A 22,072-nucleotide genomic window follows, 5' to 3' on the forward strand; every position below is an offset into this window, starting at 1 on the left:
TAGGCAAACCCAATAACAAAGGCAGTATCCTAGACTGGATACTTATCAACAGCCACCCCTATATGTACAAGTCAGGGACTCTTCCAGATGACCTAAGTGACCACTTACTCATGTACATTATCAAGCACAAGGTGGACAACCCCCACCAGACCACCTTTAAAACCATCAGAAATAATAAGAACTTCAACTCCACCAATTTTCAAAATGAACTTAAAGCTTGCACTTGGTCAGTCCTAATGCACCTTTCACTGGACGATGCAGTAGTGTACTTTAATTCCATATTCCCATTCTTGATTCTCATGCTCATGCTCGCTCCATTAGAACCAAAACAAAAACTGCCCCATGTCTCTCAAATGAGACCAAATCTAAAATCATAGCTAGAAATAAGGCATGGGACAAATGGCATGCCATAAAAGACCCACTAGATCAACTCAGATACTAACAGCTAAGGAATCACACAAAAATATCTATTATACTAGACAATAAAAACTTCTACTACCATCTTCAACAAAAACATCCCAACAAACCTCAAAGGTTTTGGGCAGGAATAAATAAACTTCTTCACCCAGGACAGTCCTCCACTCCTACCCCATCAGCTTCCAACCATAAATCCCCAGAGGATATTGCAAATACCTTCAATAGTTTCTTCACATAGACTATCCAATCCCTAGCTAGCCAACTGGCACCCAGCTGCTCCAACCCAAATTCTGCCACAGCCAATACCCCACTCTCCCTTAGCTTTCAGCCTGTTTCTATATCATTTATCAGATCTCGAATTACAAAATTAAAACCAACTACTCTAGCAGCTAATCTCCTCCCACTAGAGTATCTGCAAAAAGCAGCAGATGCCATAGTATACCCCATATCCATCATAATCAACAGAACCGTATCTGAAGCCACCATCCCCTCCATTTGGAAAATATCTCATGTGATACCACTCCATAAAGGAGGCAGCTCCTTCAAACTGTCAAACTTTAGACCCATAGCTATTCTGACACCATTGGCTAAAATTATGGAGAAGTGTGTCCATAAACAATGTATGCATTATCTTACCCAGAATAAGCTGTTGGCTAACTCTCAGCACGTTTTTTTGGCCACACGACCGTACCACCTCAGCCCCCCTATCCTTTTCTAACATCATAAACCATAACTAAAATAATAGCAATCTTTCCTCAGCTCTCTTTTTAGATCTCTCCAAGGCCTTCGATATGGTCAACCACCAAATACTCATACTTAAGGCATTCTCACTAAATAGCCATGCATTTCAATGGCTTCAGTCTTACTTGTGTGGTAGACAACAAGCCGTCCTATGGCAGGACAAACTATCAACCCTTCTACCTGTCACTCTAGGTGTCCCCCAGGGCTCCATACTAGGACCCCTTCTTTTCTCTCTCTTTATTAATGACCTTCCCACTGTCATCCCAAATGCTACCTGTATCCAATATGCGGATGACTACACCTTGATTTGTTCAGCCACCTCCCTGACAGATCTAATGACATTAACCCAGAATACTTTCAATATAGTTGAAAACTGGCTCTCTAACCATCAGCTGATATTAAACCCTAACTAAACAAAGTTGCTTCTTTTCTCCCCCAAGTGTAAGTCGTCCTCACTGCTCTTTACCATAAAATCTAATAATGGTACCATTATCTCCCCAGATGTGCAAATCAAACTCTTAGGCATCACAATAGACAACACCCTCAAATTTGATATCCACGTCAATCAAACTATCAAAACCATTAACAAAAAACTTGGCTTCCTCTATAAGATCAAACCTTTCCTTACTCAATTTGCTAGGACTGCTATTGCTCATTCCCATCTACTCTCCACTCTTCTCTATGCCTCCCCTCTACTCACTAATTTGAATAAATCCACTCTTACAAACTCTCCAGCTGTTATAACCACATTGCTAGCTTTGCAACAGGCACGGCATATAGGACCCACCACTGTCACAACCTAAATCTTCTGAGGTGGTTAGAATGGCCTAGCCTACTTCAGTACAACTAGCTTATAATTGCCCATAAAGTTCTCAGCCACCTTGATAATACTCCTGCACTTAAAAATATCATCATCCCTTATAGCAACCTGAGGTCACTTCGCTGTTCTAGTAAACTACTGGTTCAAACATCCAAAATCAACTCTGTTTGCTAACTATGTTGGCAAAACTTGGAACTCTCTTCTTGCTGATCTTACTCTTGAACCCTCTCTTACTCAGTTAAAAAAAAAACCTCACACTATACTTTAAAACTCACTGGCTATGTCCTTGTTCCAAACCCAAATAGAACCTCCTCTATAGTCTGTAATCATGTTACATGGCCTAGTCAATGTGTCAGCACTGTTTTAAAAATGTATGATTATATTACCTGCTTGCTGAACTGGAGCCTGTAAACTGTGTGTAACATGTAATCATTTTGTGATTTTTACTGTATGTTCTACCTTGGAGGTTTTCTCCCCGGGCCTCCACTGAAAATAGACATGTATCCAGTTGGACTATCCCAGTCAACAAATGTAAAATAAATAAAATAAATACACCTCAGATGTTTCTCTGTGATCAAGTGAAAGAAATTCTGCCCATATTAGTATATCTGGCTTGTTTTACATTGGTGTTAGGCTTAACTGTGAGTTATTTGTGATTCACACACTGATGTTTAGTTAGAAATATGCAGTTTGTTTCTATTTTGTTTAATAATGAAGCTTGCAGTGTTCTTTTCTCCAATATACAGCAATCTTGAAGTTAGAATATTTAACTAGCAGGGGTTGTGATAGGTGTGTGGAGTACTTGTTACCCTGCCAAAAATGCTTTAACAATGAAACAATGAGTTTAGATATGTTTTCACTATTAGCTGGATATAGTTGAATGCCAGTAACTAATGTGTTAAATTATATTCATGAAGTCATTTTGCATATATAAAAAACACCCTTTCCTATTCATGATTATTAAACTGTGGACAAATGATGCAAGTCAGTTGTTTTAAGCACAGACTACCCCCATCCTCCCCCATCGCTATTACCTTTTCAGTAGGTAAATCTTAATTATCGTCCATTATCAGATAAAAAATATTCTGCCCACTACCCATGGTAGGTATTGTGTTTCACATGCACAACAAAGCAGCTTCTCTTCCCCCACTAACTGTAAAAAAAAAATTATTGTAGGCCAGTTACTTTCAAACACAGACTACATCCTCCTCTCCTCAAGTTTCCACCTTTGGCAAGTTGATTAAGTGTTTTAAAACAGGTAGTTGTACAAGAATTTGATTCTGAGGTCATCAGGACATTCTTCTATGAGGAAATGGTGGCCCTGTTTAGTTTAAAAAAAAATAATATTTCTATACTGCCTCTTCATACACCAGTATGCGAGAGTGCCCACATTGCATGCATTGTCATACACCATACATTAATGTATATAATGACAATAAAGCTGCTTCTCATCATGTTTTTAAAACTCTTACTCCTTCTCATATGACAGAACAGCATCAAAACCTCGGTGAAGCAGAGATACTCAAAATTTAAGTCATTGAATCAAGAGACAAAGTTTCACATGAAACCTATAAAATAATTAGCTGAACACAGTTTATACATAGCAGAACAAAGGAAAAAGTCATATTCAATGTGACTAAAATATACCGATAAAATTAAAACTGACACAGCATTACTGTGCGTTGCTGCCTTCTAGCCACTCTTCCCCTGTTAGGTGTAACCATCAACACGGGCACACATCTTTCATGTGTGATTTTTTTAAACATTCTATTGTAGCTTTCTTTGTGCCATCTATTGAGTCACTTTTCCAAAGCTGGTTGAGTGAATATGATGCCTTGTTCTTTGCTACTGTGACCGCTCTCAAACCTCTTTGTTAGCCTAGCAGTATTCCTCCTCAGCCCATCCATCTTGTACATCCCTTTCCTCCTTCTTCTTTTTTATAACTACCTGGACTTCTGTATTCCACCACTGGTTTTCTTTATATGCCTTGTTTTCATACCTGGCTCTGCCATATATCTGTCCTATAATCTTTAAACATGCTGTTTTAAGATGACATTCTTCTTTCACAGCACCTATTTCCTCTTCTTCCCCAGGTGCTAAAGCATGAAGTTTTTTCTTGAACTCTTCTGCTTTCACTCCATACAACTTCCAGGTTTTCAGCCTAGTCTCTGTTGACTTTAAATCCTTCTCTGACCACTGCTTGCAGCTGATTGTGGCCATTCGTGGTTTATACTGTGAGCTAACTGTTTTGACGGAGATGACATTGCAATAAGTTCCCTTCCCTTACTCAGAGGAAGTCTACCTTTGTTCCATGCTGACCACTCTTTTATGTGATCGTGTGACTGTCTCTCTTTCTAAACCATGTGTTGTCTACCATTATTTGATTAGACATATGTCTGGAGTAGACTCTCCTTCTATATTCCTCTTTTCCCACCCATCAAGTTCCCCATTATCAACACCAAATCATGTTGCCCTCCTTAACTACTGCCTGAACACACTCTTTTTCTTGCCATCGCAGTCTCCCTCCCTGGTGTGGGACATAGGCTAAGATTTTGAATACTGTCCAATATTTGCATTGGAGTCTTATTGCTATGAGTCTATAGCTAATGGCATCCCTCACCATCATCAGAGGACTGTTCCTCACCACAAGTCATGCACCCCTTCTAGTCCATCCTCCTCCTGAGTAGTAAACTCTGGATCCCAAGCAAAGTGGCTTTGCTGCAGTATCCCTCCACCTTGCTTCCTACATACAAAAGATATCTATTCTAACTATTTTCATGTCATCCATTTTCAAGCTGCAACTTGTCAGTATACTTAAATTCAGTGTAGCAATCCTCAGTTCATGTTTGGTAGGTTTATTGATTGTGTGTCCAAATTTTCCTTAACAGAGCTTTCCCAGGTAACCTGGGCTAGGCAACTGGACACTTAGGGCTGCTGAGTTTTATGGTAGGTGCACATTGTTCATTAATGGCACATTGACACCTAAAATTGATAGCATGGGTTCTTGGTGTAGATCAGACTAGGCCAGGTACTCAACCCTCTTTTCACTGGAAAATACTCATGTCCATTTTTAGCAATATTATTCAACTTGACCAAATCACTTAGAGTCAATTATTACACCACTGAGTGGCTAGCAATGACATAGAAAACAGTATGTGATCCATGTTCTTCTATCTATGGGATAATGTGCACCACAACTGATGCCTAAAGTTATTAGGCTACAAAAATCTTCCCTAACAAGCACCACATGGAGTCTGTGTGGCTATTCATGGCTCCAATCAATGTTGGGTGAGTGTGAAGTGGGAATACCCAACATATTTTTAGGAAGTGGAAGGCACCACACAGAGATGAAGACAGAACTTGCCAGCACCTTAAAGGCATTGCTCAGAGGCTGGGATCAAACCCTGTGCAGATGGCACAAAGAAACTGTATCAGGTTACAAGGTAAAGACAGAAACATAAAGAAGATAGTCATCAGATACTATTTATAGGGATGCCAGGAACAACCTGCTTATCAGTCCACAAATGATAAAAGGCAGCTAGAAGGAGTACTTCCAGCTATTTCTGAATGAAGAAAGCACCACAGAATCTGTACAGTTTCATACGCAATCTACAAGAAAAGAAGAGTCCATCTCAGATGAAGTAAGAACAGCATTAAGGAAAATGAACTCATGGAAAGCAGCAGGCTCAGATGATCTCTTGGCAGATATGATCAAGAAGTCGGGTTCCTGAAGATACTCATAGCAGTATGAGAAAAAGGCGGGTTTATATTACTTTTGAGTTTTTGGAAGTTAGAAATTCACATGGTTGATACCATATTATTGAGTTTCTGAAAACTTAAAATAAAACATTAAATAAATAAATCTACGTTCTCTGAGATTGCACTACAATGCAGAAAAGGATAAATTCCCCCAATCCCCATTGTACCACAATGCACAGAACTGCTTCAAAAGGGAATTTGACATTTTCTCCACTTCAGTGTGATCTTGGAGAATCTATATATAATTTGCAGGGGGAGTATGGGGCACAGCCCCCCATAGCCCACTGTAAAAATGTAGATTTTTTTTCTTTCAAGTGTTTGGAAACTTGATCATAGGGCCTTAATCGTATGAATTTCAAGTTTCCAAAAATTCGATGAAGTAATATAAACTTGAGAAAGGTATATTCCAGATGACTGGAAAATAAGCATTCTTGTGCCAGTGTATGCAATACCAAAGGGAGCATTTACAACTTTGGGAAGTGTAGAGGTATAAAACTCCTGTCACACTACATAAAAGCACTGGAGAAGGTGATTCTCAAAGCAAATGCATAAAATAGTGAAAGGAAGATGGGAGATGAGCAGTTCATATTCAGATAAGGATGTAGCACAACTGATCTGATGTTTGGAGAGAAACAGGTAGTGGAGAAGAAGCAAGAGATAAGGAAAAGTCCAAATTGGCATTCCTAGACATGGAGAAAACATATGCCAAGGTCCAAGAAAGCTGATTTGGGCAGTCCTTTGATAGTGTGAAGTCCTCTAAACATCAGTAGAATTAGTACAGGTTATGTACAAAGACTCAGTGACACAAGTACTATACTCACAGAGGGGTTTCCAGGACTGGGTCTGCATCAGGGCTCAGCTCTAAGCCCACTGCTATTCATACTGCATTAGCAAACAGATTGGAGGGGACAGATCAACATACCTGTTGAATGGAAGCAATATGGCATTAAAAGCAGACTTGGAACAGGAACTTAATTAAATGATAGAGGAATGAAAATCAAACCTAAAGGCCCACAAAATAAAACTGAGTACAGACAGCAACACATTTGTCATGGCAGGCAATGGGGGAAATCCCAACAAGATGATGAAAACTGAGACAGAAGTTAAGTCGTAGAACAGGTTAACAGCTTCAAGTATCTGGGAGGGGGTGGTTGAGAAGAAAGGATGTCTCATTCACTGCTAGAATCAGAGGGCTGCAATCAACTGGCACAAACCGTCAGTTATAGTGTAAGACAGAAGAATGCCAAAGAAGCTGAAAAGTAAGGTGTATAAACAAAGGCGCAAACACTTCTGTATGGTACACAAACCTTGGTAATGAAGGCAGATCAGCTTAGGAATCTAGAAGAAATAGATATGAATTGCCTTAGATGAGTGGTAGAATGCACACTTTGGGGTGGATGAAGCAATGATGATGTTAGCAGAAGAAGCCAGAGCAGCTTCATTGCAGAAATGGTCAAAGAAAACAGAGTATAGTGGTTTCAGACACATATGCAGGGAAACACAAGATGATTAGATGAAGCAGATTTGGGAGAGGCAGAAAGAAGGTAAGATGAAACGAAGACATCCAGCAAAGAGATGGATGGATTGCATGAGAGAAGACCTGTGACAGTTGAGCATGACTGTTGAAAAAGGTAGTAAAATTGATAGAAATGGCGATCACATCTGTAGCTAGGGTAGGGCTAAGGGGGCAGCCAGTCTGGTTACAGAGTGCTAGAGGCATGACTGGTAAATTACTGCTCATTACTGGCTTTCAGAAATTTAAGCTAGTATTGCATTATTCATGAAAACTGAAGTGCATTGGTGATCTGTTATGCATAAACTGCAGCATCTGCTTGTTACAAATATGTTAAGCAGTTTGCTACACTTTAAAAGGATGGAAGAGCTTTTTTTTTTTGCTCCTCAAGGGGCACCAAGTCAGGAGATGGCACTGTGTGCCAAAATATCTTGATGCACCTCTGGTGGTGAGAACTGATGCAACACCCCAATCCCATTTTGAAAATAGGAAAAGGGGGGTTGGTGATGACAATGCTGACAATGATTCTTTTGCAGCTTTCTTTGAAGAAATCATCCACATCAGGAATACAAAGAAAGTTATTTAGATATTCTCCTTAACTACATATCATTCAGCCAGCTTGATTGTGCTATATAATAGACTATAGGATAGGTATTTGTTGTAGAATTTTCAATAAAGAAAATACACCTGAAAAAAATGATACAAGAGTATTATAGCTGAATTTTATTGGGTAGACCTATGGCAGAACCTGGATGAAAAGAAAATAGAAGTAAGAGGCAAGAAAGATTTAAATGTACATGGGAATGTGATAATTTCTTATGGAAGTTAATGTTGAATAGATTATCAGTAAAATATAGAAGTTATAAAAGGGAAATAAAAAAAGGCTGTGCAGTTTATGCAATGCATATGCAATTATTATCTGTGACTCAGCTGTAATAGTGTTAGATTCTTAGGCAAAGATAACAAAAGTGATTCACAATGAATATTTACATAGGGTAAATATTGTTATAATATTGCATGGGTTGTATAATAAAGAGAAGAGACAAGGAAATGAGAAAACAACATTTCATATACATGTTTAAAGTTTATATGGATGGAAAGATTGGAAACGATTTAGTGTAGTAAGAAATGAGAAATAAAGATTTGACTAAGTAGGTAAGATTCTGAATATGGAAAATGCATTTGTGAATTAAGAAAATGATGTTATTAGTAGTGTAACGTATGTATAAAATGTGTTAAATGTGTAAACATAAATAAGTAAAATGATCTCTGCTCTATGCTGATAAATGCTATGAGATGATTGACATCAACCTGAGTTACCAGGAACTCTGGCCAATGGGAGTTTGGTCTCATCTGAAAGAATTCACCTCAGTAGAGAAGCAACCTCATTTGCTTTGCATCAGTACATGAGAAATGAGTGCAAGTACCTTTTGTGTAACAGAGCCCACAGTTTTCTTATCTTCTACCATCTCAGGTGAGGGTGCTGGTACTACCCATAAAGTGAATAAATGTGTGATTTTAGTAATTCTAGTTAAAAACTAGTTTCTGTGTGTTACACTAGATGAAGTCCAGTGCAAAATGTGTTTCGATCAATAGTACTGGCGGCTCATAATATTTATTATTATTTATTTATTTGACATTTGTTGACCGGGTATGTCCAACTGGGCAAGAGCCCCTTTTCAGCAGAGGCCCAGGGAGAAAATCTCCAGAATAACATAAAACAGCAATTTAGACAGTAAGTAATACAGTAGGTAGGTATCTGAGTAACAAAAAGTGCAAGTTTAACATTAGCAAAACCAATAACAAATAGTGCTCCAGATGGCAAAAAATACATCAAGAAACAAAAGGGGCTTCCTAGTACAGGTAGAAAGGGAAGATATTCAAGATACAGATGAATAAGTTAGTACTTAGTATCAGAGATGTAGAAATTATCTCAGAGGAAGTAAGTATGCCAAATATGGCTAGAGAAGAAATATTAGTGAGGAAGATAATTAATTAAAATAAAGGAATAAAGGAATAAAGTAGCATTGGGTTAGAGCAGGGGGACAGACAGGAAAGTTAAGACTAAGGTAATACAGAGTATGACTTAGGATAGAGAGATGGAGAGGTAAAAGAAGGAAAAGGAAGACTAAGAAAAAGCTGGATGGGCAGGAGTAGGAGGAGAAAGGAAGAGAGTAGTAGGAAATGTTATGATGCACAGAACGCCAGGAGAAGGTTGGATGTTAGTAGGGAAGGAAGTGAAAGGAAAAGTGAGGGAGGGGAGGAAAATCGGTGGAAAAAGAGGGAAAGTTGAGAATGGGGAAGAAGGGAATGTTTATGTGGGGTGGTTACATTGACATTTCCTAGAGCTAAGTAGGTATTGTCAGAGAGCTGTTTTAAAGGCTTGGCCATGAGAGATATTTCTAATAGCCAAAGGAAGCTTATTCCATAAAAGAGCTGAAAGGTAGCAGTAAAGGTTTTGTCCATATGATTTTTTTGGCTGTTAAATCTGTAAAAGACATTGATCAGCACTTCTAAGGGGGTAAGGTGGATTATAAAGAGAGACAAGAGAAGACAGAATAGGACAAGAAGAGGGCGTATTAAGAATGGAATGAGTTAGAAGAAGTTGAGAGAAGCTGAACTGGTTAGGAAATTCGAACCAGTTAAGATTCTGAAGGCCAAGGCAGTGATGAGTTTTAGGTGGCATGTCAGCAGCAAATCTGGCAACTTTGTTATATGTAGTTTCTAATTTAGTTAGAAGAGAGGATTTTAAGTTAGTTAGGACTTAGGAGCAATATAGGAGGTTGGGAAGCAAAAAGGCCAGGCAAGAGAGAGAGTCTAGAGTTAGGGGTAAGGAACTTCTTATTTCTATAAAGTAGGCCAAGCTTTTTTTTTTATACAGTACTGTACATAGTGGGTAAATTTAAGTTGGTCATCAATGTTACACCAAGCAGCTTAGTGTGGGGTTCAGTTGAAATAATGGTATTGTTAAGAGAAGTGATTGTGAAAGAGGATTTTAAATCATGTAGATTTTTGGGCAGAAATAGAAGGAGTTTAGTCTTTTTTGGGGTTAAGAATGAGCTGGCTGTTAGGAAAGTCAAGTCTTAGTAAGGTTAAAGGAGGCTTGAGTACAGGAAAACAGATCAGAGAGATTGCCAGCTGTGGTAATGATGGTAGAGTCATCTGCTTACTGTCTAAGGGTAGACTGAGGACAGGATTTATTAAGCTGGTTAGTAAATACGTGAAAAAGAAGAGGACCCAAAATGGAATCCTGAGGGGTACTCATTTTTACTGAGAGAAAGAGGGGATAGGGCAGTGAGCCATTTGACTGATTGTTGTCTGTTAGTAAGGTCACTAGTAAACTAGGAAATACTGGAAGAGGAAAGGTTTAGTTAAGTTAATTTAGAAAGGAGGATAAAATAGGAGACAGTGTCAAAGGCTTTGGAGAGGTCTAAGAAGAGGCAGGAAACCAGTTTATTATTGTGTCTAGCAAGCGAGATAATGTTAATAAAAGAGATAAGAGCAATAGTGGTACTATGGTGAGGGCAAAAACCATGTTGAGTAGGAGTAATGAGGTTATTAAACATAAAGTAAGACAGAATTTGTTTATAAACACAGTACTCAAGAATTTTAGAGAAAGGTGACAGAATAGAAATTGGGCAGGAGTTAGAGAATTCTACTGAGTTGCCTCTCTTGTGGATTGGAATAGTATAATATTTTTTCAGAGAGGTGGGTCAAAGGATTCATGGATAGAATGGTTGGTAAGGATAGAGACAGGGTAGGCAATGGAGTCAGTTGCTAACTTTAGAAAATGTGAAGATAGTTTTTCAGCTGATACAGAGCATGGTTTAAGTTTGTTAACCTTTCTAATAAGGGGGGATGGGGGTCAGTGAGAATAGAGAGTTATGATGTGGGTGTGTGTTGGGAAGAGGAGCATAGTTAGTATTGGGAAAGGTGTTAGTTTAGTAATGGTATCAATAAAGTAAGTACTAAGGATAGAAGCAGTTTCTTGGAGTGTGTTTCTAGGGCAAGGATTGGGTGTTGAGGGCTTGCCAGGGTGGAGAAGACTGCCAACATTTTTGGGGGGTTTTATTGTGAGTAGTTAGAGGAACTTGAAAGAATTTTCTTTTGTCAATATTAATATGCTTTTTGGCCAGGTTACGGAGTTCCCCATATTTCTGGTAATGAATAGGGCATTTGTTTTTTGCCAGAATTTCCATGCAGAATCTCTAGTTAGACTATGAAGTTGAGTTGTCTTAGAGAGCCAGGGTAAGCAATGTGATTTAACTCTAACAGTTCTGGGAGGGGCAAGGGAGTTAAGAAAGTATAAGAAGATGGAATATAAGATAATATACAATAATAATTACAATTTATAATTAATAAATTAATATAATAACAATAATAAAATAATAATAATTATGATTAATATAATAATTCATAATATAATTAATATAAGATAATTGAATACTTGTCTAAAAATGCAACGCAGCAATCATGTTTTTTTTTTCTCAAATGCAGATTGAACTATTGAAGAAACACTTTTCTCACAAAGCTTTGCAAAATTATTGTTATCATTTTGTGATGTCAAGTAATTCTTGCATGTTTCTTCTTTAAAGTGTTTTCTTAAGCACTGATTGTGAATAGTATACAATATCAATTTTATTTCGAAACTTTGATTATATGTATATCACTTAAAACCTCCTTGATAAAATCTACTTTCAAACATCAAATTACATATTTATTTCTGCGTATGCCTCCCAGCATTATGCAGATGAAATTGATATGCTAGAATACAAAAATTAATTTTCTCTTAAGCTCACCTAAATTTTTTTTAAAAAGTAGACAATGTGTTCCTCTTCTATTTATTAAAACTTTGTAACAGTCAGTGAATACTCAAGATTAGGGAATAGTATAAAAAATACATTCTTTTCTGATAATCTGATAATCTGAAACCACTATAATGCTACATATGCCATTATATTTCTCATATTGGAAACCAATTAATACTTCATAGGCATAGAAAAGAGTCATAAATAAGCTGATATGCTTTTACTGACCTTAAAAATGTAAAGACATACTTTAGTTATTTAGCAAACCAAGATGGCTTGCATGATGCAACATTCTATATTATTTCTTATCTCCCTGACAAAACTAACTTAGGCCTTTCGCTGTTTTGTCATACAGTCAATTATTCTTTCAGGAAAGTTAAAAATCATGATACTTACACATTTAATGTTATTTACAAGGGTATAAAATAATCTCATTCCTTTTGGCTTCCTGAATTTATTTAGTATGCTTAAGAAACGTAATTCTCTCCACAGTTCTGCATGCAGGAATAGATGATTCCTGTACGGAAGGGACCGTTCCATACAGCACAGCAGCACATCATGCATATTCATGAAGGCACACTGCCGTTAATGTAATACAGACATGGTTCTGTGTACGAGTGCAGGGGGCATGTTTGAGAGCAGTGCTCTCACAATACGCACATCCCCTGCACACCAGAATTGCCATACGGCAACTTAAAAAGAGCGACAGATCACTCGTCACACCTCTCAACCCATTAGAGTAAGAAATCTGGAGAAAGGGGGACAACATTTAAATATTTCTAGTACAAACTTAAAAAGTTGATAAAATAACAGGTTTTGCATTATCATGAATTATCCGAAGGGTATGAAGTCAAAACATACACCTCCCAACCCATTAGAGTAAGAAATCTGGACAAAGCCAAAAATTAAATAAAAAAATTAAATGTTTTAATTTATTTTTTTTTATTAGTCCAGAATAAAATTTAAGTGTAGCTGCGCAGGTTTGCCCATCACACAGCTATGCATAGCAACATTTAAACTTCAAAAGAAGTTAAGTAGAACTATACACAGAAAACAAAAGTGAAATTGGAATAGCGTAGTGGTTAGAGCGTTTGCCTAGCATGCCATCAAGCACAGTTTGAGCCGCATAGCAGGCCATGCATTTTCATATGTGAAACACATCCAAAATGTATTTTTAATAAATAGGTAGAGAATATATTATGTATATGTTAACCAGGGTAGTGCAGCAGCTCCAAATGTGAGGTGTCTCTGAAATTAAAAGATTAAACAATATTTAGCATATCCAAGCGGATTTTCTCACTGGTAAGCAGGGCTTAGCATCTCCCCTATTAAGCAATGGGCAGCCTTGCTAAGCGTGTATGCCTGGTGCTTAGCTTAGCTCAGCAGTTTCAAAACTGTCCAATCATGGTACAGGGTGGGAAAATAGCCCTATTTAAACCTTGCAGATAGAATGCAGCTCCTAACTGGTTGTAGCTCCCCAATGTAGGCAGAATGGCAGGCGTTGATGAAGGCGTGCACTTTAGGGTGCAGCGCTGGGGCATACAGGAGTCCAAGGTCATGGTAGGACTCCTCATAAAAAAACATGAAGTGAGACTGCTGCAGGACCAGTACCAGGGCTCCCAGTACATAGCGGAGGCCTGGGAAAGTGTCACCCATGATCTCACCTGTGCCACTGGTATCCCTTGGACTGGTGAGCAGGTCTGGCACCACTAGGGTGACCTGAAGCAGAGAAAGATGGATCTCTTGGATCAGTGGGTCCAAGAAGCAAGGCAGACACGTATTGCCCCAGCCATGTGTAAGTATGCATACTGAGAAGTGTTTCATCAAAGTCCAACCTGTGTATGTGATGGATAGGTATGCATAAATGTTTCTCTACCTTCATTACAGCTCCAGCTGAGTGGGCCGCAAGCCAAGAAACTCATGCTAGCAGCTTGCAAAGGCTGCGTTGCCAGGCTGGTGAGTAACAATCTAGCTTGCAGTAGTCATACCAAATAAATATAAAAGAGTAGAATGTCACCTGGCAGTATTAAAAATGTGTATGGTTTGCACTGAATAAGCCAGACAATATGCCAGTAATACTTTCATATAGGTTATTTTTAAATAAAACTGTAACTGCCTATCAATACAATTCTAAATCTTGGACTGCTTGTGTTTACTCTGGTATTGTCTGGCTTGAAATGTTGCATGCACCAGGATCTGATATCTGAATAGTAATGTTGTGTTCACCACTGTTTTCCACACTATGCTATGTCAAAAATATGTCTATATAAGAATGTTGTAACTACAAGGTCAGATTGTACAACCAATAGAGAATTAGACAAAAACAATTAAGTAAGAGACAGCAGTTTTTCAGTAGCTCACTCTGATGAAACACAAATTGTTGTATTTTTAGCAGAAACAACAACAGTTTGAATCCCGGGAGTGGTAGCAAGCTGTATGCATAATTCCAACTACGATTTTGTGAATATGTGTAGAAACAGTCACGTAGTGTTAACATAAATTCATTCCACAGGTCTCCCAAGTAAGTAGCTATGAGAAGGATGCAATTGTAGAAACATAACACTGCCCAACCCAAGGCCATAGGTTGTTGTAAAGTGAAGCAATTCCTGTAGAGTAATGATTAGAGCAATGATCATTAAAGTTGTGAGTACTGCAAGCATATACAAGTTGTTAATTGACATCTCTTCCCCCTCCCCACCATATCTGCACCAATATTCTAAACACACAGATCAATGGATATGTTTTACACCAAACCTACGGTTGGGGCATGTGTCCTATTGTTCAACAAATATTGAAATGTGCTTCTATTAATGTTCCCTGTTGAAATACAATCATTGGTGGCCCATTACTATCAATGTAATCTGCATGCTGTTATAATGGCCACTGTAGTTCCATACATGCATGTGTTCTATTTGCTATGCAAGTGTTCCAAATCTGTTGTTTTGGGTTAATGGGAATACCTATGCATGCTGTTATAACCAATCCTGGAATGCGTGTATGCATGACTAACCTTTCTCTGCTGTAAAAGTGCAACACCATAGCACATCTGGGAAGGCTGATCCCAGTGGATCTGCCTGTCTTGCCTCAACTGTCCATGGCACTGGGCCCCAGTATGTTTGGGACCCACCCCTGGACCTCCTCGTCCACTGGTCCTGTACCACCTTCAGGTGGAACTGCCTTAGGAGATGGGGCTTGTCCCTCCCTGGGTGCAGGCATGGACAGGAGACTGTCACCCGAAGCCAGATCCTTGATCTGGTGTATAGCAGGCTCTGCAGAGAACTGGGAGATCTGCTACACCAGCTTGAGGGCTGCATGGTGCAATTAGAGGGTCAGCCTGCCCCTCCTGCTCAGCCCCCAGCACAGCCACCTTCAGGGTCGTGAATGTGCAGTGGTGACTGCCCATGGTTGGGGACCACAGTCCCACTGTTACCATTTGGGGGCTCATGGGCTTCTAATTTCCAAACACCCCTCCCTGTCAAAAGTGTTTACCCACACATGTGTCACATACTGCCCCCGTATGCTGTCTTGTCTGTCTTCGCTGTTTTCCTAACCAACCTACCTCCCCAAATATACCTACTATCCTTCCTCAACATCCCACTCTCATCTTAAACAAAAAAAAAAATTGCCCCATACATAGCTGTCCATTTCATACAAATGTCCACTGGACTCATGCAATCTGGTCTAATTGGCTTCCCAACACATTATTGTTGTCCTCGCCCCTCTCTCAGGGGTTTAAGTGTCCAAATATACCTCCAAATTTAGTATATATGCACAGCTGTTGCTGTAGAAGAAATGGACAGCTATGGACCTTCCCTACACCCATCCTGCACATCCCTAGCTATTTTCTCATTGTCTTTCCCTCTATGTGCCCCCTTTTCCACCACTTTCCTATCACCCCATTTTCTTTTCTTTTAAAGAAATTAGCACAAGGGTAAGCAGGAGTAAGCTGTTTTAAGCAGCAGTAAGTGGGTTTGCGCTGTGCTAAGTTAAGCCTACACAGATTAAGCAAGTAGTGGTTTAACTTTAACCATGTTTTAGCACTGCTTAGCTCCCTGCAAACCTGTGCAAACCTGCTTACAGCTGCTTTAATCACCCTGTCACCATCAGCCACTGTTTTGGCCAGCAACAAAACAAACAGCCCTGCCCAGTCTTGAATCCAGGTCCTTCGGCACCATAGTCAGAGCAATGCACCATTACACCATCTGAGCTGTACTACTAAATGCTTTTTTTGTTAAATATATCATTCAATACAGGTATATAATACTGTGGAACCAGTCATGTTTATAATATATAAATATACAAATATGGATGTGTATGGTGATAGATACAAATGAAAAGTGTATACATCAGATATATGTAGCTGTACATCTGAAATTAGACATATAGAATATGTACATATATATCATAAAATAATAGATATGTGTATATATCAAAAAAGAAATATACAGATATAGCAGTAGTCATATATTTAAACAAATATATCTACATATATATAGAAATATATCTATACACAGATAAATATGTATTAACATTATATACATACATATATACATATATATATATATATATATATATATATATATATATAAATATATATAGATAGATAAATATACATATATATATATATATATATATATATATATATATATATATATATACTGATATATACATACATACATATGTATATATACATTCATACATACATATACATATATATATATATATATATATATATATATATATATATATACACACACACACACACACACACACATATATGGTGTATATATATATATACATATATATATATATATATATATATATATATATATATATATATATATATATATATGGGTCTACTTCAAAAGATCGACAGACCATTTGATCGACATTCATTTGGCCGACAGCTCATTTAATTGACAACCAGTATTCAAGGCACTAAACAGGAATTTGCCCCCCTCCCCAATGTTGTGTGACCCTGGAGCTGGTATATATAGTTAGGGGGGGTGTGGGGGGCACAGCCCCCCACATTTGGGGGTGTGTGGGGAGCGAAGCCCCACACCTATTTCTGTTTAAAACATGAAAATACAACAAAACTACACATTTTAAAGAAAATGTGCCCCCCCCCCAACTAGATATACCAACTCCAGGATCGCACAACATTGGGGAGGGGGGCAAATCCCAAGTTTTTGCCTTGAATACTGGTTTTCGATCAAATGAGCTGTCAACCAAATGAATGTCGATCAAATGGTTTGTCGATCTTATGAAGCAGACCCATATATATATATATATATATATATATATATATATATATATATATATATATATATGTATATACACACACACACACACACACACACATAACGCACTGGAGTCATATCCAGCACCATACCTCCCCACCTCTAAGTGCAACAGATCTGGACAAAGGCTGAAAAATGGGGGGGTGCAATGGACCAACACTAGGGATACAGTGTATGTCCTGCAGCTATAAATGTAGAAAGCTGCTACAGGAACAGGGTGTGTGTCAGCATACATGTTTAGAAGGATGTCAATTTTGAAACTGTAATGTATCTCATCATATACTGACAGAAATCCCGACATGATCACAGTTAATTACCACAGGAAGGAATAAAATGATACTGTGCAGCAGACCAGAAATATGGGCAATAAACGTGGACAGTCTGGAACAATCTGGCTGGTTGACAGCTATGCTCAGAACAGCTTATTACAGCAAAGCATAACCAAGCCTGACAAAGGTAGGGGTGGCATGAAAATGTGGACATATCTGAAATACTAAAAAGTCATAAAGTTCAGGTGTGGTCCCCAAATGGCATATAACTCACTTAAAAAACTCCAAACGAAAATCCAGCATCCAAAGTTGATAAGAAACAAGTTTATTCCAGTAAGCGCTTTCACCCTTAGGCTTCTTCAGACTTTACAAAAAGGTAACTACAAAGCAGGTTTAAAAATCTTAAGAGCTCTATTAATTGGTCGAGCCCCAGCCAATCAATGTCAGTTGGCAAAAACATCATCACATAAATATATCAACTGAAATGATTGTTAAAAATCACATAAAGGTATATCCATATTAATTGCCCATAGGACAAAAAATTATTTAAACAAGGTTAAAATCAGTATTAAAACAAGCGCTTCATATGAATGATAATAAAACGAGTTAAGCTCACAGTCATAAACACATAGGGTTATAACAACCCTCCCATACTGGCTAAGGCACAAGTAACATTAAAATCACATTTCGCCAGACATCTACCATATATATGGTGACGATCAAGTTCCCCATAATTTAAAAAGTAAATAGACAACAGAGCATCTAACATTTAAAACAAAAACTCATATGCTTGTGTATTTAAACACAAAGATGTTCACAATTAGAGTACATCGAATTAATAGCCTAAAAAGGCTTCACAGTAAGCCAACTAAGGTAAGCAACTGCACAACCCCATACAAGTAAACATGCCCGTAACACAAAACACTTACCAAGTAAGGAAAATGAGTGTGTAAAACTGATGTCTATAATCCATAAGGTGTACAAACCATTCCTCAAACTTATTCTTGGCATGGTATAATGCAATACGCTTTCTGTTTCAAAACAAACACCTACGCTACGTAACTACGTCAGAGCATCTGACCTTTAGAACAAAAGTTCATATACTTGTGTATCTAAACACAAGGATGTTTACAGTTGGAATGCATCGAGTTGACAGCTTAAAAAAGGCTTCACAGTGGGCCAACTAAGGTAAGCAACTGCACAGCCCCATACGAGTCAACATGCCCGTAACACAAAACACCTACCTAGTAATAGAAATAAATATGTAAAACTAGTATCTATAATCCATAAAATGTGCAAACCATTCCTCAAGCTTATTCTTGGCATAATATGCAGCGGGACGCTTTCTGCTTCAAAATATGCACCTATACTACGTAACTACGTCACTAAAATCACGGGAGAAAACCTACAAAACCAGTAACTTTTGATAGATCGTCGTCAGATGGCAATATAGCCTAACCATTTAAATTATAAAATGTGACCATATCTCATGGGGGCTATGATATTCAAAGATAATAAATCAAACAAACCAGACATTGCTCGCATCACTCCAGATGAGATCTCTCAACTCATCTAGTAAAAAACAAAAAGTTTATAGATACATGTCGAAAGCTGTGTCCCAGAGAAAAATATACTACAGCAAGCCCCATGGCTTAACAAAAGGTAGCCTAGTATCTAAATTACTGAATATAAAAAAGGCTCCAAGTATCAACATAACAAATGAGCACCATGTGTAAAGCACCTGCTACTATACTACAAGCTGAAATACCTTCAGCTTGTGTTGGATGAAAAAGTTATGATACAAGGACATGATGACAGTCGACACTAAGACCTAGCTAAACATATATCATAGGGCGTCTACATAACGGGCAACTGTAAAAGGATTGAAAAGGGGACAAATGTCCCAAGGTATTAAACGTAATACTAGACGTAGGATAGGAAAAAAGCAGGAACAAAAGTAATGAAAAGGGGTGAGAAAAAGAAAAAGAAGAAAAAGAAGAAGGAAGGGAAGGGGATAGAAAAGAGTAAGATAATGGATAGAAAAAGAGAGCAAAGGGGGATAGATGAGAACAAAAGGTGCATGGAAAAAGGAAAGGTGGGGAGGAAAAAAGGGGGGGAAGAGAGGAAAGGGAAGGGAAGGAAAAAAGAGGAAAAAAGAAAAGAGAAAAAAACATAAAAGAAAAAATACATGTGACAATCTTAAAAAATATATATGAATAAATAAATAAGTATGAGTGGAACAGTTGGTTATTTCGGTCTGCATAACCTTCTCTTTTTTAAGATGGGTCTAATCTGGACCTTGTCATTTAATCCAGGTGCCCTATCGGCTCGGCACCTAATAATCCATTTAAGCTCATGCTCTAAAGTGAGGTTAACTAAATCACCTCCTCTTACATTGTTGGACAAAGTTTGAAGGACACAAAAAACAAATTGATGTTCCATTCCAAGTGTCATAACATGTTTTGCTAATGCATTGTGGGTAGACCCAATACGAATGTGGTATATGTGCTCCCTAACCCGCTCTCTAAGTGGCCTGTTCGTTTTCCCTATGTAAAAACAGGGGCACATGGTGCATCTAGCCAAATATATCACATTCATGCTGCCACAATCTGTTCCAGTGCATAACTTAAACTCATAATTAGTTAAAGGATGTATAAAAGTCATTCTGGCATCCATATATATACATTGATTACAGTTGCCACATGGTAAGGTGTTAGAGCCAGAAGTACCATCATTGGCTGTAGATCTAGATATCCTAGGGTTACATAGTAGTCTTCTCAAATTTGGTTTATTCTTAAATACAACTTTGGGTGTAGAGCCTACTATCGACCCAATTCTGTCATCTAGTAGTAGAATGCCCCAATGTTTCTCCAAGATATCCCTTAAAAAAACAGAATCTCTGGTATAGAACATGGTTATACGGATGGCCTCATTAGTTTTATTAACTGTCGAATCACTCATTGCTAGAGGTTCCAGGAAATACGGTCTAGCTCTACCTTGTCTCATCCCATCTACCTCTTTGAGCTGTTGATTAAACCTACACACATCATATCCCCTATTTCTAAAGCTTTCTCTTAAGAAGTTTACCTCATTAAGATAGCCTTCATTAGATGCATTAAGGCGAGAAGCTCTCATAATTTGCCCTTTCATTACGTTGTCAAAGACGTATTTAGGGTGCATACTTCCCCTGCACAAAAAGGTGTTCTTATGGCATAACTTCCGATGTATAGACGTGTTAAGGAGGCCATTTTCTAACCTGTTGATGTTAACATCTAAATAGGATATTTGGTCTCGTGAGTAAGTCAGTGTAAACTTGAGAAAAGGTGTAGACGTATTAATATACTCATAACATGCTAGTAAACTTTCTTCATCGCCCAACCAAATCATAAAAAGGTTGTCTACAAACCGCCTATATATCCCTATATGTTCCATCAGTCATTCATTCCCTAGTATGAACTCCTCCTCCCACCTGGCCATGACGAGATTGGCGTAGCTATTAGCACAAGACGTGCCCATAGCTACGCCATCTCTTTGAAGGTAAAGATCATCTCCGAACAGAAAGAAGTTGGATTCCAAGATGGTTTCCAAAAACAATGCTATAATGTCAATTCTATCTGAAGTATAACTAGATTTTTGACGTAAATAATCAGACACATTAGTCACACCTAAATCGTTAGGTATCATGGTAAATAAGCTAACCACATCGTGTCACCAAGAAATATTCTTGTTTTTCACCCAACTGTCTCGAGTGTTCGTATAGTTCTAGTAAGAACTGTTTGCTGTCCCTGAGAATAATAGGGTTCATATCAACTAGGGGGCGTAAATAGTACTCAACATATATGGATATGGGTTCCGTAGCCCAACCTTCACCGGCCACTATGGGCCGCATAGGAGGTTTCACCAAAGATTTGTGAACTTTGGGAAGACCCTGAATAGTTGGTATATGGGGGTTCTTAACCTTGAGATATTCGTAGGTTACCTCATCTATTAATTTATTCAACAATAGATCATCTAGCATATCATAAATCTTAAATACGTTGTAGGTAACATCAGTCATAGTTGCTCTTGTATAGAACTTGGTGTCATTCAACATCTCATTCATCCATTCACAATAGTCATGTAGATTCATCATAACAATTGAACCTCCTTTATCTGCAGGGCGAAACGCCAAGGTATTATCAGATTTAAGAAATTCCAAGGCTTGTTTCTGTTTAAAGCTCAAATTGTCCTTAGAGGACATCTTTTTCTTACCCTCATAAAAAGTATAGATATCATTCTCAACCAACTTAGAGAATGTATCAATAAGGGGGTGCAATTGGGGAACATATACACTAGTAGGTATGAATCGAGGGGCATTACTCAAAGTCTCTGAAGATCCAAAATCAACTTTAAGTTGCAAGTTCCTAACAAACAGCTTAGTGTCCACTATGGAATCTACCAAGTTG

The sequence above is a fragment of the Protopterus annectens genome, chromosome 1.part0, assembly GCF_019279795.1.
Source record: "Protopterus annectens isolate FY-2018-M chromosome 1.part0, PAN1.0, whole genome shotgun sequence".
In the NCBI taxonomy this organism is placed as follows: domain Eukaryota; kingdom Metazoa; phylum Chordata; order Ceratodontiformes; family Protopteridae; genus Protopterus; species Protopterus annectens.